Here is a 17,104-nt window from a genome sequence, read left to right as displayed (position 1 = left end):
GGAGGGGGTTGAGACGCTGCTGAAGAATTGGGGCAGCGATGCTGGTATCTGGGTCTTTGGCGTTGCTGTTGCTGCTCATGTGACCTATGGAATTGCTGGGCGTATGCGGAGTAGCGTGGGCGCTATATTGATATCTATACTGTTGCCTTCTGGTCATAGGGGTTTGAATTCCCAGGGACCGAAGAGTTGCCCTTAAGTCCTCCATTGAGTGAAGTACGTCATTTGTCGTGGAGACAAAGAGTTTGTCACCGTCAAACGGAAGATCTTCAGTGGTACTCTGGATCTCTTGAGGAAAGGAGAAGGAGGAGAGCCATGAACCTCGGCGCATGACAACTGCTGTAGCAGTAGATCTTGCTGCAGTATTGGCTGCATCGAGGACACTTGAAGAGTGGTACTTGAGATAATTTGTCCCTCAGAAACTGGAGCCATAAATTGTTGTTTCTTTTTTCTGGAATGTCATCAGTAAAGTCCATGAATTGGTAATTTTTGTGGTCATATTTTGCCAGAACGGCAGTATAATTAGCAATGTGAAATTGTAACGTAGAAGATGCATATACTTTGCATCCGAGCAGATCTAATCCCTTACTGTCCTTGTCAGATGGGGTGGAGTAGGGAAACTGGTGCTTGGTCTTTTGGTTGACTGCGTCTACTACCAGCGAGTTTGGCGCTGGATGAGTGAAAAGGAATTCAGAGCCCTTGGAAGGGATGAAGTACTTGCGATCCGCCCACTTATAAGTTGGTAGGTTTGCAGCCAGAGTCTGCCAGATGGCCTTAGTAGGTTCCAAAAGGGTTGCGTTGATCGGTAATGCAATCTTAGAGGAAGAAGAGGGTTGCAAGATGACGATTAACTCATGTTGCTGTTCAGGAACCTCCTCCAAGCTAATTCTTAACTCACTTGCAACTCTTTTGAAAAGATCTTGAAATTTTGAGAAGTCATCTGAACATGATGGGGGAGGAGGCAACAGGGTTTCATCAGGCATAACAAGTGGGTCTACTGGGTTGGAGGCAGGTCAGGACTGATCCTGCAGTTGTGATGGTGCTGCCTGGACCCTTACGTCAGTGGCAGGTTCGTCAGCTGGTGGTGGTGGGCAGGTGTCGCGCCTGGCAGTGATGGTGTAGTGAGTGTGGCCTCGAGGATAAGATGCCCATGGAATCCAATATTGCCACTGTGATGGGAAGGGCGTAGGTGGTGCCATCCAGGGGTTCACACACCACGGGGCAGGATCCTGAGAGTAGGACGAGGTGATTTTTCTATGACCTCTACTGATTGGGGTTTGAGGATGGGAGATTTGATATGGAGAAAACTCCCCCTGTAGACCAGCTTCCTCATCACTGGAGGAAGGCTGTCCAGACCCTGACTGAGCATTTGGAGAGAGGCAGGCATTAAGTAGGGGTGACTGCGGGATCGGTGACACCAGTAGGTCCCTTGACTGTGTAAATTGAGGAGCTGGAGCTCCTCTGTGAGGTGAGGGCTGTGCGAGAGGAATCTGTTGAGAAGAAAGATTCCTCTGCACCAGTGTCCTGAGCATTGTTTCATGCCAGCCAGCTCAGCGGGTGTTGGTGCTGGGAGAGCAAGAATAGCCTGTGGGGGGATCAGGCACGTCAACATGCATCGGCACCACGACGGAAGCGGTGTTGAACCATGCCACGAGAGAGGCAGGCAACTGGACGCCTGAAGCCTCGGCACTGGAGCTTTGCACTATCACTGCAGCCACAGGCAGGTTTCGCGTGGCGCCAGAGGAGCCCGGCGCGTCAACAGTGCTCAGCCAGGGAAGCGCCGGGAGGGAGGCTGTAGTCCTGCCCGGAGAAGTCTTGTCCTGCGAAGAACCCTTAGCGGGTGAGAGAGGGTTCTGTCTTTTTGCAGTCTTCTTGTCTTTTTTTGAGATCGGGGGGGGGGGGGGCGCTACAGCGTGTAGCTGAGTCAGAGCCCAGGTCTGAAGCTGACCCTAGAGATTTCTGAAGGAGGAGCAGTTTTAATCTCAGCTCCCTGTCCTTACGTGCCCTGGATTTAAGTTTGCTGCAGTGGGCACATTTTGGGGGGATGTTGGACTCCCCCAAACATTTTATACATTTTGAATGGTCATCCGAAAGAGGGATGGCATCATTGCGCAGCGCTTAAAGCCTGGCGAGCCAGGCGTGTCAGAGGCGGCTGCCTCTGACAGGAACAAAGAAAAAAAATTTAGGAAAAAAGACAGGAAAATTGCTATCTAATTACTACTGGTAACAAACTAACAGGGAAGGTATATGAACGAAGGAAGAGAAAAGTCTCTAACGAGTCTGCTGAGCTCCTCCTCAGGCTGGGGATGGTAGAGAAGGAACTGAGGAGACCGGTCACACATGCCTATTATTAAGGTACACTCAGAGCAGGGTAGGGCAGGCTCTGTGCGTGCGCGACCGGTATGAGTACTGCTGTAAAAATCTCCAAGCGAAGGTGCAGGGACGCACCAACACCTGAAGTGGAGCACCCACAGGGACACCTCTCAAAGAAGAACATAAGGTAATAATCCTGTTCCCAACACAGATTGTGGTCAGGGTTTCCATCCATCTTAGTGGAATCTTTTAGGGCCTCTCACAGTCCTCTGCTACAATTACAAGCATGTTCTCCCAGTCCTCTCCTGGTCCCTGGATCCTGCATCTATATACCATAGCTGGTAACCATCAGACCTAATCACCTGATGTTACTCAGATGGCCCAATGATTCCCAGTACCTGCCAGCCAGGCTCCTCTCCAGAAGAGCTGGCTACTACCCAGCTTCTCTGACCCTTAAAGAGGCAGACCACCTTGTTAGAGGTTTCTTCCACCTCCTCTTGAGGGAGGAGCATCATACTTGTTATTATACCAAGAAAAACCTGTTTAGACTGGCTAGAATCTGTGGGTCAGATGCTACTCTTAGTATATGCCACTGTAAAGATGGAGTAACCCATGGACTTCAGTGGAGTTATGTTTTCTGCATGCACACTTTTTTTCTGTGTCCCCCATTATGGATCTTTGTCACACATTGTATCCCACACTTGGACCTTGGCAGGAGTTTGAATTGTTATTCTCAGCTGATACTAACAGGAATAAAATTAAAGGCAGTCCCTTTTTATCAAACGAAGGAAATGAAACGGGAGAAATAACACAGCACACACATTGCTAAACACAGCTTCAACTGCCATCTATGGATTTACTATGGAAATTCATGCTCAAACTGCATAAGAAAAACAAATCAGCTTCTCACTAAGAAATCCACACCTCTCACTCATGTAAGTCAATCACCAGTTGATCAGTTTTAAAAACCAAACTCATATGAGTGTGACCTCTGAGTTGGCGAATGGCACATCCAGCTTAGTTCAGTAAGAGAACATTGCTTTAAATAGAAGAGAAAAGAATTTTATAATGAAGATTGCAATGACTGGGTCTGCTAGAAGGTACCCTCTAGAGAACATCCAACAGAGAGCCTTAAGAAGATTCATAATCTAGCAGTAATCCTGTTTGAGGCAGGTTCCCCTCTTCCTCCAGATCTGATGGAAACGCCTTCATCCAACTTCTGTGGGTTTGGGCTCAGGGGAATGGTAAAGGACAGGGGCAAGACTAGAAGAGACAGCTTGTCACAGCCAGGAAGTGGGCAGTCAGGCTAGTGGGCAGAGCCAGAGCCCAGAATCAGAAAATGGGAACCAAAGTAAGGCCTATCATAACAGCCAACTGAGGATCCACAGGCAACTTCCTATTGTCCTCTCTCCAGGCTTAAGTAGTGCGCCTGGAAAAATCAGGGACCCTGGGAGCACTGGCAATTGGGCCCGCTGTGGGTGGCACTGCCTGTGGTGCGTCGGCCCACAACCCACCCACTCAGTGCTCTGCTAGAGATGGCAGTGTGGATGAGGCAGTTGTCTATAGACCAGTAGACCCATCTTCCAGCCCCCCGGATCCTCATGCAGCCAGTCAGTAGCAACCTCAAACTGCAGGGAATCCCAGCATAAATTAATACATTAATTTATGCTAGTACTCCAAACACAATGTGAAATTCCCCAGTTACTGCAGTTCTGAGGTGGGAAAGGTTCTTGTGGAAGCTATGCTGCAGTGGAAGTAGATAAAGGGAATTTGGATGCAGGCCTCTGAAATGAGCAGGAGTCAGGCTAACTCTAGCTTTAATAATGCGAGATTTGTAGAAGCAGGGATAGTGTGAAGTGAGTGGAAAAGAATTGTGAAAGAGGCTGTTGTGACCTTGTATTAAATAAGAATAGAATGTAGACTATAAGAGAAAATGGTAAGAAAAATAAGATACCATGAAGGAATATGTATAAACAATATGCAGCTGTTGCTTAGTATTGTCTGTAATAAAGGTATAAATACGTGCTCTAATTGTTTATCTTGAGAGAAATCTGCGTAGGTGGGGGAAACCCTGTGTCCTAGTGCACTCTCTTCCTCGGTGCAATTGCTTGAGATAATAAAGTGTATCTGACTTGCTGCACCCAACCTGAGAGTGAGAACTGTGTTTTTCTCTGACACTGCCATGGGCACGGGGTTGGGAGTGGTGTAGAAGCAGAGACCCTCTGGGGGATGACTCTTGTTGTAATGCTGAAGAGAATCAAACTGTAGTTCTGGGGATCCTATGATTGACTGTGTGAGCTGCAATTTGCTCCAAGGCTACTCAGCAAATGTTCTCTCACTTCCATTTACTATGATGGCTTCCACTAAACTTCAGTTACTGGGTCTCCCTGAAATCTAATGCCGCTGTAATTATGTGTGTGACTCATACAGTAAGGAATGCTTCTTAAGTAATGTAGCATTGCTTTCCACATTTTGCTGCACTGAAGTCATAGAAATCTTAGAATTTAAGGCCAGACAGAATCACCAGATCATCTAGTCTTACTTCTGTGTAAGAAGTACACAGTCAAACTTACTGTGTATTATAGGCCACCAACACCACCCAGCACCCACACACCAATGCCAACAACTGAACTTCTTAGACCAACATCTTACAGCCCTCGGCAGACTAAATTAAATGTGCCACAGGCAGAGAACAGAAAGGACTGAAGTGCACTAAAGCCAAAGGCCCCTGTAATGGCAAGGAATTGATTAAGCGAGATGTAGCCAGGTGATCCTGACAAGCAAGCCACACCCCACGCTAGGGAGGAAAGCAAAACCCCACCAAGGTCACTGACAATCTGACCTGGGGGAAAATTCCTTCCTGATCAGTTAGACCCTGCACATGTGATCAAGAACCAGCCAGCCAAACACCAAGAGAGAGAATGTTCAGAGCACTAGCCCACCCCATCCAAAGTCCCTTCTCCAGTAGTGGCTCTCTCTGATACTTCAGAGGAACAAGACAAAAAACCCAGAATACATTGTGGGGAAATCCCTTCCTGATCCCTACAGTTGACCAGCAGAAGCCCTGAAGCATAAGATTTTAGGAACATCTGACCTGAACCAGAAGGGACCCTCAGGGTGCCGAGCCCTGCTCCTCACCATCACAAGCAACCCCATCATACAGTCCTACTCACAAATTTGTCCAGCTCCCTCTTAAAGCTAATTAAGTTATATTCCCCTGCAACTCCTATTGCGAGGCTGTTCCAGAACCTCATTCCTCCAATTAGTAGAAACCTTCTTCTGATTTCCAGTCTGAATTTGTTCATAGCCAATTTATATCCATTTGTGATTGTGCCAACATTATCCTTTAACTTAAAAGCTCTACACTCTTCCTAGGGTTTATCCCCTGATGTACTGATAGAGCACAATCATATCCCCTTCTTTTTGCTAGGCTAAACAAGCCAAACTCTTATTAGATCCCTCTTTTTAAGATAGGCTCTCCATTTCCCTGATCATCTTAGTAGCTCTTCTCTGCACCTGCTGCAATTTGAATTCACATTTCTTGAACATGGGTGATCTGAATTGCATACAGTATTCCAGATGAGATCTTACCAGTGCCTTGTATAATGGCATTAATACTTCTCTATCACTACTGGAAATGCCTGGAGCAATACATCCTAGTATTGCATTTGCCTTTTTCACAGCCACATCACATTAGTGTGATCACCCAACACATATAGGTCTCTCTCCTCCTCTGTCACTTCAAATTGAAGCGCCCCCAACCTGTATCAGAAATGTCTTATTATTAAACCCTAAATGCATGACCTTGCTTGTAGTACTATTAAATTTTATCCCATTTCTGTCATTCCAATTTTCAAGGTCATCTAGATCTTCCTGTGTAATATTCCGATCCTCCTCTGTACTGACAATGCCTCCCAACTTTATATCATCATCAAACTTCATTGGCACACTTCTACTTTCTGTATTAAGGTCATCAATAAAAAATATTAAATACGACCAGTCTTAGGCCTTGTCTATACTGGGGATTAGCCTTGAAACCAATGTTAGCTCTATCAAGACAAACTGCAGCTTTCTTTGTCTACACAAGGGGTTTGTCGCAGCACTGACCCCCAGTTGCTGACATTGGGTCTGAACCTCACTGAAGATATGGCCTTATTAAGTCACTCTAGGTCTATACTAATTTGCAATGGGAGTTAAGAGTCGAGCGCTGAACATGAAGCTGCCATCAGTCAGGTATTTCTTTATTACGGTTATTCAAAGCTATTTAGTAATTCCCAGGCCAAAGAAGAGAAACAAGAGTATTTATAGCAAGTACAAAAAAGACTATTTAGCAGCAAGTTCCTTTTCTTATTGAGTGTATATTTATCCTTTTCCTACTTTCATAATATCCCGCACCGCAGAGTCTCATCTGTCATATCTTGATAAGGCCTCGTCTATACTACTTAGGTCAATGGAAGCCGCCTTATGTCAATCTAATAATATATGCGTCTACACTACCAGTTCCCTTCAGCCAACCTAACGTTGACTTAATTACTCCACCTCTGTGAGAGGTATAGTGCTTAATTCGATGTTGATGGGTCTACAAAGAGGCAGTATAGATGCAGTGTTGTGTAAGTTGGCTGAATTGGCCACCAGGATGTGTCCCACAATGCTCTGCTGTGACCACTCTGGTGATTGCTTTCAACTCTGCCGCACAGCAGCCAGGTACACAGGAAACAGCTCCTCCCCTGTTAAAGCCCCATGAACTTTTGAATTCCCATGTCCTCTTTGAACAGCATGGAGATCAGCTGATCATGGCAACTCAATGCCCCAAATGCGCCCCAGCCTGGAGTACACAGGAGGTGGTGGATCTTATTTGTCTGTGGGGAGAAGAGCGCAGGCACAGCTCTGATCCAGCCAAAGAAACTTAGACATCTATGAAAAGATTGTGCGGGGTGTGCGGGAGAAGGGCTAAACCAGGGACACACAGCAGTGCTGTGTGAAGATCAAAGAACTTTGGCAGGCGTACCAGAAGACAAGGGAGGAGAACAGTCATTCTGGTTCTGTATCACAGACATACTGCGTCTACAATGAACTGCTTGTGATTCTCATTGGTGATCCCACCACCTAAGTCCCCTCTAAGCTGTGCAGATGCATGGTCACACAGCAGCCTATTAAGCACAGCCCAGGCGCTCAGGACTGTGGCGGGGAGAGATGCCTCTTCTCCAACCCTGTCCCTGCATGGCTGGGGGAGAGGTACCTCTCCCCTGGCTCCAACCCAGCTCAGCCCAAGACCTGCCGCGGCCGGGGGAGAGGCACCTCTCTCATGGTCCTAACCCAGCCCAGCCCAGCCCCAGACCTGCTGTGGATGGGGGAGAGGCACCTCTCCCACGGCCCCAACCCAGCCCTGGATCTGCTACAGCCAGGGAAGAGGCACCTATCCCCAGGTCCTGCTGCAGGGAGAGAGAGCTGGGGGAGGTCCTCTCTCCCTGCCGTAGCCCTGGCACAGCCTACACCCCAAACCCCACATCCCGACCCACCCAAAGCCCGCACCCCCAGCCAGAGCCCTCATCCCCCCTGCACGCCAACCCTCTGCCCCAGCCCTGAGCTCCTCATTCCCGGCCCCACCCCAGAGCCTGCACCCCCAGCTGGAGCCCTCATCCCCCACACACACCCAAACCCTCTGCCCCTGCCCTGAGCCCCCTCCCACATTCCAAACCCCTGAGCCCCACTCCTGCCACATGAATTCTGTTATATGCACCAATATGGAGGTGATGTGTGGAAACAATTTAAGGGAACACTAACCACCACTACCTCCAAATGCAGCATGGACACCTCCCAGGAGTCTGAATCCCGGGCCACTTCAGGCAACAACGAGCAGGACATTCTGAACAAGGAAGAAGAGGAGAAGGAGGAGGAGAATGAGAGACAGGTGAGCAGGGAGTCCATTCTCCCTGAGAGCCAAGAGCTATTTTAAACCCTGGAGCAGGACAGCATGGTGGCAGCATGTGATGCTGGGGAAGGCACCTCTAGTGAGTATGCAATTCCAATCAAACTGTAAGCGTTACATGCTCTTATATTTTATATTCAATATGAAGAAAAAGTGAGGTGCGGTGGGTATCTGCTTCTCAGTGGCCGTTCCAGCTAAGCAGAGGGTGGTCCGTGGAAAAGACTGTTTATGTGTACAGGGATGGCCTGGGAATCCTCCATGGATATCTCCAGGAAACTTTCATGGAGGTACTCTGCAATCCTTTGCAGAAGGTTTCTGGGGAGAGCTGCTTTATTTCTTCCACCATGGTAGGACACTTTCCCACGCCACTCCAGTATTAACTCTGCTGGCATCATTGTGGTACACAGCAGAGCAGCATAAGAACCAGATCTGTACCCAGACCCTTGCAGCATCTGCTCCCTTGCTGCCTTTGTCACCCTCAGGAGACTGATATCACTTAGGGTCACCTACAGTAGACGGTGGAAGTTTTCATTACAAGTGCCCATACCGCAAATAACAGAGCCTGTGATCCGCCACCTATGGCAATTTCTGGATCCCTCAAGTACGGCTTCCCTAACATGCCGGTGTTCTGGTTGGCTGGGATCGGTGTAGAACTCAGAATCTGCAAGCCCAGGGCGACCACTACCAGCAGCATTAAGATAAGGGTAGGGGTTTTGTGTGTTCTCTCATGGCCGCAAACTCTCCCCACCCCATTTCCTGCCTCCTGTGTCATCAACATGGACGCATGTCCTCTGGAATGGTGGTCGAAGCATGAGGCATATAAATGTTTAGCATGTCTCACAACACTAGCTACAACAGTGCCATGCGAACACCTGTTCTCATTTTCAGGTGACACTGTAAATAAGAAGCAGGCAGCATTATCTCCCGTAAATGTAAACAAACTTGTTTGTCTTAGGGATTGGCTGTTTTGTTTTTGAGTGATTTTACCTAAATAAAAATTCTACATTTGTAATTTGCATTTTCATGATAAAGAGACTGCACTATAGTGTTTGTATGAGGTGAATTGAAAAATAATATTTCTTTTATCTTTTTACAGTGCAAATATTTGTAACAAAAATAATAATATAAAACGAGCACTGTACTTTGTATTCTGTGTTGTAATTGAAATTGATATATTTGAAAATGTAGAAAAACATCCAAAAATATTTATAATGCATTTAAATTGGTATTCTATTATTGTTTAACAGTGCTATTAAAACTGTGATTAATCATGAATTTTTAAAATCTAGTTAATTTATTTCATGTTAATTATTTGAGTTAACTGTGATTAGTTGACAGCCCTAGTAAATATTAAACAAAATCTTTGACCGGCAAGTCTAGCTTCTTTTGAAGAAGCTGTTTCCATGCTTCATAAGAATGCTGCTAAGAAAAGCTTGGAGTAAGAGTGACACTCAGTGGAGGGAGAGGAGAAATGCTGTTTCTCAATATTGTTCTTTTCTCCTATGTCTTGCTATTTTTCATTTTCCTTTAGACGAGACAAGTTAAAAATACAGACAAGCCCCAACACCCCTAAACTTGATTTTCTAGGTTTTACAGTTAGCACCTAAGGCACCATATAACCGGGCTTACCCACTCTGACTTTGATCCCTATGCTGTCTCATTACAGGGAATCAGACTTCAGACAGCAGGTGTTTCTCAGTACAGCTCCCCTTTTGGGAGTCTGGTGTATTAAAATAAAGTTCAGAACAACACAGATCATCTTCCACCCAATCTTCCCAGATGGCTCACACCCTTGATTCACGGGTAGGCCTGTCCCTAGTGAAGCTTTCTTTTCAGCTGGCTCTTAGGGTGACCAGATGTCCCTATTTTATAGGGAGAGTTCCGATATTTGTGGCTTTTCTTCTCTAGGCACCTATTACCCCCCACTCCCTGTCCCGATTTTTCACACTTGCTATCTGGTCACCCTACTAGCTCCTGCTCCCTACATGTCACTCGCCAAACATTTCTACCTAGGAGCTCTGGAAAGTTAGCCACCCTAAGCCTCATCACTGGCTCCTTCCTGGCTGTTCTGCTACTCTTTAATGGAGTATTTTCACCTGAATGAACTCAGGCTACCTTCATATGTCACAGCAAGACTGATTTTTAGTCAGATGGCCCCCATCATATGACTCATAATCTTTCCCTCCACTCAGGGAGGGAGGGAGGCTAAGCATGGCACAGGTTACACCTCAAAGGGACATACCTCTAAAATAAATGGAACCAAACCCCTGCTCCAAGCACTCAGACTCTGAGGTATTTGAAATCAGGATTTGGATCTAAATTTTGCAGCTCAGACGTATCTAAAGCTGAAGGTGATCAAGCTAGATTCAGTATTTACTCATCCCTCTGTAGGAAATGAAGACACTGAGGGACAAATGCAATGATGCATGGGTTGCAAGATTCTGGAGACACGCTTACATGTCGAGGAACACAATACACATACAACAGGTGGGTAACATTTTCTTTCTTACTACTCTTAAAGAAATAGCAGTAGCAAAGTTTGTAAAAGAAAATTACTTTTTCAACACAAATATGAAAAGAATTATTGTATAACTGACCTTAAATGAACACTGTTGTCTCCTCCTAGTCATGATTCCATGCTTTACCCAGTGCCTGCCTCCCCAGGAATAGCCTGCTTCTCAATGGCCTTGTCTACACTGAGGATTTAAAAAAAAAAAAAAAAAACCCTCCACTTTTGCTGAAATACCCCTGCAGCTCCATTGGTGCTAACAACCATGGGATCAAGAAAGCAGATCAGCCACAGACATTTTAACACTACGCTTTCTGAGCACAGTTATTAAACAATTCTGTGTTTGTGCAGCACCTAAAACACTGGGGTCCTGGGCCATCACTGGAGTCCTTGGTGTTATGATAATACAAATAAATAAAATAATAATATGATGACACTGGTAGTGAGTTTATACTAGTGCTCAGGGCACTGCTAGTACCAATGGAGCTGCAGCAGTATGGCAGCAGATGTGGGATATCTGAAGAAAAGGGCAGCCGCAGCTCCCTGTGTAATTCACCTTATTTGCTTCCTTTAAATCCCTCCTCAAAATTTACTTGTTCAATTAATTTTTCATCATACTTTCATCTCTGGGGCTATCTATCCCACTTTGCTGCCCGACTGCAAAGTTAATAAACAAATACATTAAAAAACAGTGAAAACCCAAGAAAAATGTGAAACAAATACAAACTAAATGATTTGTACCTTGGAAAATAATGCTCCCTAGAGAACCTTTCCCTTTCTCCTTATTCTGTTCTTTCCATCTTCCCCTGAAAAGGGCAGCCGCCATTTTCTTTTGAGTTATGTCTATGTTATTTTATTTGTGTTTCTATAGCAACCATCATCATATCTAAGCATTTCACAATATTAAAGATGCAGAGTTCTCTCCTTTTCTCCTTATAAGCCAATTTCTTTTAGTGATAATAATATAATGATTTAAAACTTATTTATTTATAGATCTCGATTCTCTTCATAAATGTGGGTAACCAGCATTATTAGCTCCATTTCACAGGGAGGAAGCTTAAATTTCAGAGTCCAAGATGGCAGCCTCAAACATCCCCAAAGTATCATCCTTATAAGCCACCACGGTCCAGTCCATTAATCTCTGTCTCAGATATTGTAAGTCTGTCAGGAGGACATAGCTCTTGTGGACAGGAAAAATGGCTAAATGGATCACTGTTCCTCTCTGCTTGTGAGATCACCTCTGCAAATAATCCACATGTCCCTGGTATGCATGAGAAAAGTGCACAGAACCAGAGGTGAAGGAAGGGAGGTAGGGGAAGAAACTGTGGTGGAGCAAAACCGATTGGCAAACTCCGACTGAAAACTCTGAGCCTGTCTGCAGGAAAACTCATGGTGAATTAATGCTGCCAGTGACAGCTGCAGAGCTCAGAGCTGTGTTGCCATGGCTGGGGATCGAGGGGAAGTCCTTCCATACAGTTAGCTGGATATGTAGGTTGGGGAGACCTCAGCCTCTTCTGCTTGTTTGGGCCCCACCCTCTTCCCAAGGCTCACCCCATGGACTAGGCAGGAGAATGTACAGCCTCCACTGCAGCTGCAGAACGTAGGCATTAATTTGCTCCACTTCCCTTTGGCTAAATTGGGAGAATAGACGCCTCTGACTACCTCATAAATCTAGGGAAGGAAAGAATGCAGCCAATTGTAACATGGAGGCAAAGAGGAAAGAGATGGAGATCCCACACTTGTACTCCAGATGTTGTGCTTACTCCAGTTAGAAGTGTTTTCACAATAAGAGCAATTTTTAAAGTGTTTTGTTTACTAGTACAGAAATGTGACATTGAGACTCTTTCTATGGCTGAGCACATTCTGATCTGTCCAGAAATGACAACCCAACCACACCTACTACAATACAGAGCTCGAGCATGAATAACTTGTTGCAAAATGACACCTTGATCAGACAAAAGGTTAAATCTACCTCTGAAGTTCATGTTGAAGACAATGAATGACTTCGCTAAAGAACCAGAGATTCTTATGCAACTAAGGATGTTCTCTGAAGGAAACTAATCCTGAGTCCTTCTTATGTGATGGGGACAACTGAAAACATGAGAAATTAAGCAGTTAGCAGACAACAGACAGCTCAGAATAGCAAAATCAAATAAAAAATAATACAAGAAATACCAAGCAATTTACTAACAGGAAAAAAAGCATGCAGGTTTAAAATGACACAGTGATCATTGTATAAGAAAAGCAGAGCCTGCTTGTTGCCAGCTTAAGAAAAAAGAAAATGAAATATAATTGCTACCATCAAATATTAATTTGGCAAAACTGGAGCACTCATTGTTAAGTGCTTTAACAGCCTTAACTATTTAATCCTGACAATATTCCTGGGAGGTAGTTATTACATACCCTTTTTAACAGATTGGGAAACTATGCATAAGAGGATATGAGACTTGTCCCATAGCAACACATTCCACCAACACAATCACTATTATGGAGATCCTATCTGTTGCCCTTAACTTAATGGGCAGATTTTTATGGTTTGGCTGAGGTGTGCTCACTGTAAAACCAGAAAGGGGGTGAAGGGAAAAGGTGGCTTTGCAAAACTCTCTGTCTGGGCCTCATCATAAAATAGAGCTGCTCCAGGGCTCTATTTTACACCCAGCTACCCACAGCTTCAAATCAGACAGGTGTAGAAGAGCTCTAGTCATATCTCCTTTTTCTGAGCTATGTCCCATATTCTAGGAGCTGGTGATGGAGGTGTCAGAGGCACTCTGGTATCTCTTTGGCAACTGGCAATTCTCCTAGGCAGAGGAAATCCTCCTCTGCTGGTTAATGGTAGGTTTATGGCCATGAATCAGGCCCAGTGACTCATGAAGGAGCAGGAGGAAGGATGTAGGTGGACATCTAAGAACCCACTTAGCAGGTACATGTGAATGCATCCCTGGAACTCTGGGTAAAGACTGCACACCTGTTACTACATCCCATTGTTGGATTATCTTGTGGGGCCGGCGCCACAGGCTGGTGCACAGGGGGAACAAAGTCATGGCTCCACCTCCTCTCAAGCCCTTTTGGGGTGCCACGTGCCCTCAGCAGAGTAGAGATGGAACAGCCCCTGTGCTGCTGTGAATGCAGGGGCTACAGTTTTGCCTGCCCTTAGGTGGGTTATGCAAGGAGTGGGGACAATTTGTTAGACACTCATCCTTCCACCCTCACATAAGACCACGGACAATATGGTCCAAAGAGAACATTGAATAGGGAAGGATTTTCTCCTGAGGTCAACTTCTTCCTCCAAGATCCTGATGCTACTAAGACAGGTGTGTTCCTCACTATGGAGGCAGCCTTGCAATGAGCTGCATGCCTGCTGACACCTGACACCTCACAGGATCCAGCCCTAACTTTACATAGCATTATTTTTTTCTTCACTGTTTCTTCACCATTATATTAAAGAGCTTCAGGACCAAAATTAAAATATGAGAGAAGCATTTTGTTATTACTTTGTCAGACAAGCAAGCCCATCCCTGTGGCCTAGAAGTAGTACTCTACCAGCCGAGACACGTTGGGTCAATTCACTGTCCTAACTGCTTTCTCTCTGGGTCCCTTCACTTGCAGAATATACAGGCTTATTGTATTTTGGTGTGATCACATCTAATAGTGACATTTTATTTTCCCCTCACTGCATTTCTTAGTGACCAGTGAGTGAATTAAAAATAAAAAGTAATTTAGAACATAAAGAACATTGCACAACAGATATATAAAAGGTGACACTTTTGGGAGTCCTGAAGATGATGGCGTCTCTTCGAATGCTTGACTTCAAATGCAAAGAAATCAGATTACAAAACCAATTAGACTGTGTATCTAGTAACCACATCTTAAAATAAATTACACACAGAAACTTATGTTAAAAAGGCACTAAGGTTGCAAAGTCAAGCACTCAATAGTTCAGAAATACCAGAATTAAGCTTACCTATGCAATGTTAATTCCACTGCCCATTTGATTCTGGGCTGCTTCAGGGGCTGAAATGCTACTGAAATGGCCTTTGGAGTAACTTAGGAAGCCCAGGAAATGCCCTAAGTTACAGCAGCCTATCCCGGACTGCCTATGGGCCGCCACGCTATCAAGAATGCCCGTAATGTTATGCCCTGCTGTTGTGCAGGGGCCTGTACTCTAAATTGTCCAAGGTAACAAAAGTCCAGCTCAGTCTGTTATATAAAATTCTTTATACAGGTCAGTAAAAGTTAAAGACAGACTGAATTAGTTCAAATTAAAAAGTCTACCCAAGGATTGCAACCCAAGGATTGTGTTGAGATCATGACTGGTAAACAAGAGGAGAATGGAACTGGAAATTAATGGCCTACCACTGGTGCACTGGAAATTAGGTCTAATTGGAGCAAATAACAAGGGGATAGACTATTGCACCCATCACTCCCTTTTAGGGTCCTTAAAAAAAGACCTTGGAGGGGGGGAACCCTGGGGACAGCTGGACTGAAGGGCAAGGTTCACCATGCCAGCCGCTCTCACCATCTCTTGGGGCCCTGGGATACACCCTGACACTCTGGGCCTTCATCATTGTGATCCTGAAAGATGTTCAGACTAGACTGGGCCAGAGATAGGGGACTGATGACATCACCACTTCCAGTGGATTCCACTAAATCCTGAATGCCACCTGGGATGCGACACTTGAGTTCCTGCTGTCACTCACCCACTACCCTCATCCCTTCCACATCATTTTCCTTCCTTATCTTATTTCTTTTCTTTCCTCTCTCTCTATTTTTGCCTTCTGTTTAATAAAAGTCTGGCTTAGCTGGCCAAGACTGTCTCTTTTGCAACACTGCCATGAGCTCGTGACCCAAAAGGCAGCTAAAAGCAATGTCTTATACAGCCCAATGCTGGTACAAGTTTGCTAGGTCTTGGAGTGGCTAATAAGATGGGGTGCCATGTCTATTTCGTTAGCCGTGAAGTTGCAAGTAAAAGTCAGCACCGAAGACAGGAGTTGCATTCAATATCACTGTTCTTTTCTGTCCCTTTCTGTGTGCATTTGGGTTATTTTGTTGGTTTGTTTTAAAGGAAGCAGAATCAGATTGCAACAACAGCACCAGATCATCTCAACTAATATTCTCTTGTCCCCAAGAAGGATAGTTATTATAATCTATAATACCATCTACAATACTGTCAAACAGGCAGTTTCCCATATAGAAACTCTCTACAGTTAGAGCGAAGGGGAATAAGGAATATTGTTAAAATTAAAACTTTACTTAATTTTAAATTCTTTTAAATTCTTTATTCTTCTTTTTCTGTATCATTAATAAAGATATATAATGGTGGTTGTTGCCATGGAACTAAGCAGGCCAAAGTCTCTGTATTCAAAACCTCCCAAAATGTTTAATTGTTTAGAGTTGTATAGTCACAGGACTATGTTAACACCTTTGACTCTCTGTGCCCATTTATTCCATCAAAATTAACACAGCACTACATGTCCCCATCTCTGACACACACCCTGTACCAGGGCACAAGGGGGCAGAGGGTTGAGTAGAGCTACTTATGGCAGCCCAGCACAATGCTCATTATCAGGGACATTCTCCTCCCAACAGTTACAAGCCTTTCACAGCCCCGGCGGCGTGCTGATGTCCCAGGGATGTCAATCTGACTCATAGTTTTTGGCAGTGATGCTTTAGGTCATATTTTTCTTTCCTTATCTATAAAAGAAAATTATGTCAGATGTAGATTTTATCTACAACTACAGTAGTTCTGAAGGGAAAAGCCATAAGCAATAAAAATGTAATGTTATATTTTTTCTAAAAAAAATTATAAATGAAAGTGTTTCAGATTTGGAACCACTTAGGGTGAAAAACACTAATTTGTGATTAATATTTCTAGACACAAAATACTGAGCAAATTTTAACTATGTATAAAAATGTTCTTGAAACTCTACTGCTCATTTGCTCATGGTGACTTTATAGTTTAATTTATAAGTACTTAGGCTTTGAAGACAGCTCCTTTCTGCTTTTGATCTAGTCAGGGGTGGAGGGATCCTCTTCAACCCAGAGGAGAAAGTGTTATAGTGTTACATTTAATCACAATTTGAAATAAAGTGCATTTGTGAAGAGAGCAATATTTTTAAATTACGTGCCAATTTATTTTTTAAAAAAATGTTATTAGCATATAAAAATGACAAGCCAAAAATTTCTTAATTGTCTTCCTTTCAGGGGATGTGAAATATAAACAAAACCGGTTATGCGGAAAGTGTGTTCTGTATCCCAGAACATCTATAAATACTTAGCAACTTTTAAATTTAAAAGGTTTTTCATTTTCTGTTTTTCCTCATTTCTCACCCTCTGGAGTTTGAACCTGTGGCATTTTT

This window comes from Natator depressus, chromosome 5 (genome assembly GCF_965152275.1).
Source record: "Natator depressus isolate rNatDep1 chromosome 5, rNatDep2.hap1, whole genome shotgun sequence".
NCBI classification, from domain to species: Eukaryota; Metazoa; Chordata; order Testudines; family Cheloniidae; genus Natator; species Natator depressus.
The sequence above is the reverse complement of the archived record's forward strand: the minus strand, read 5'-3'. Positions refer to the sequence as shown.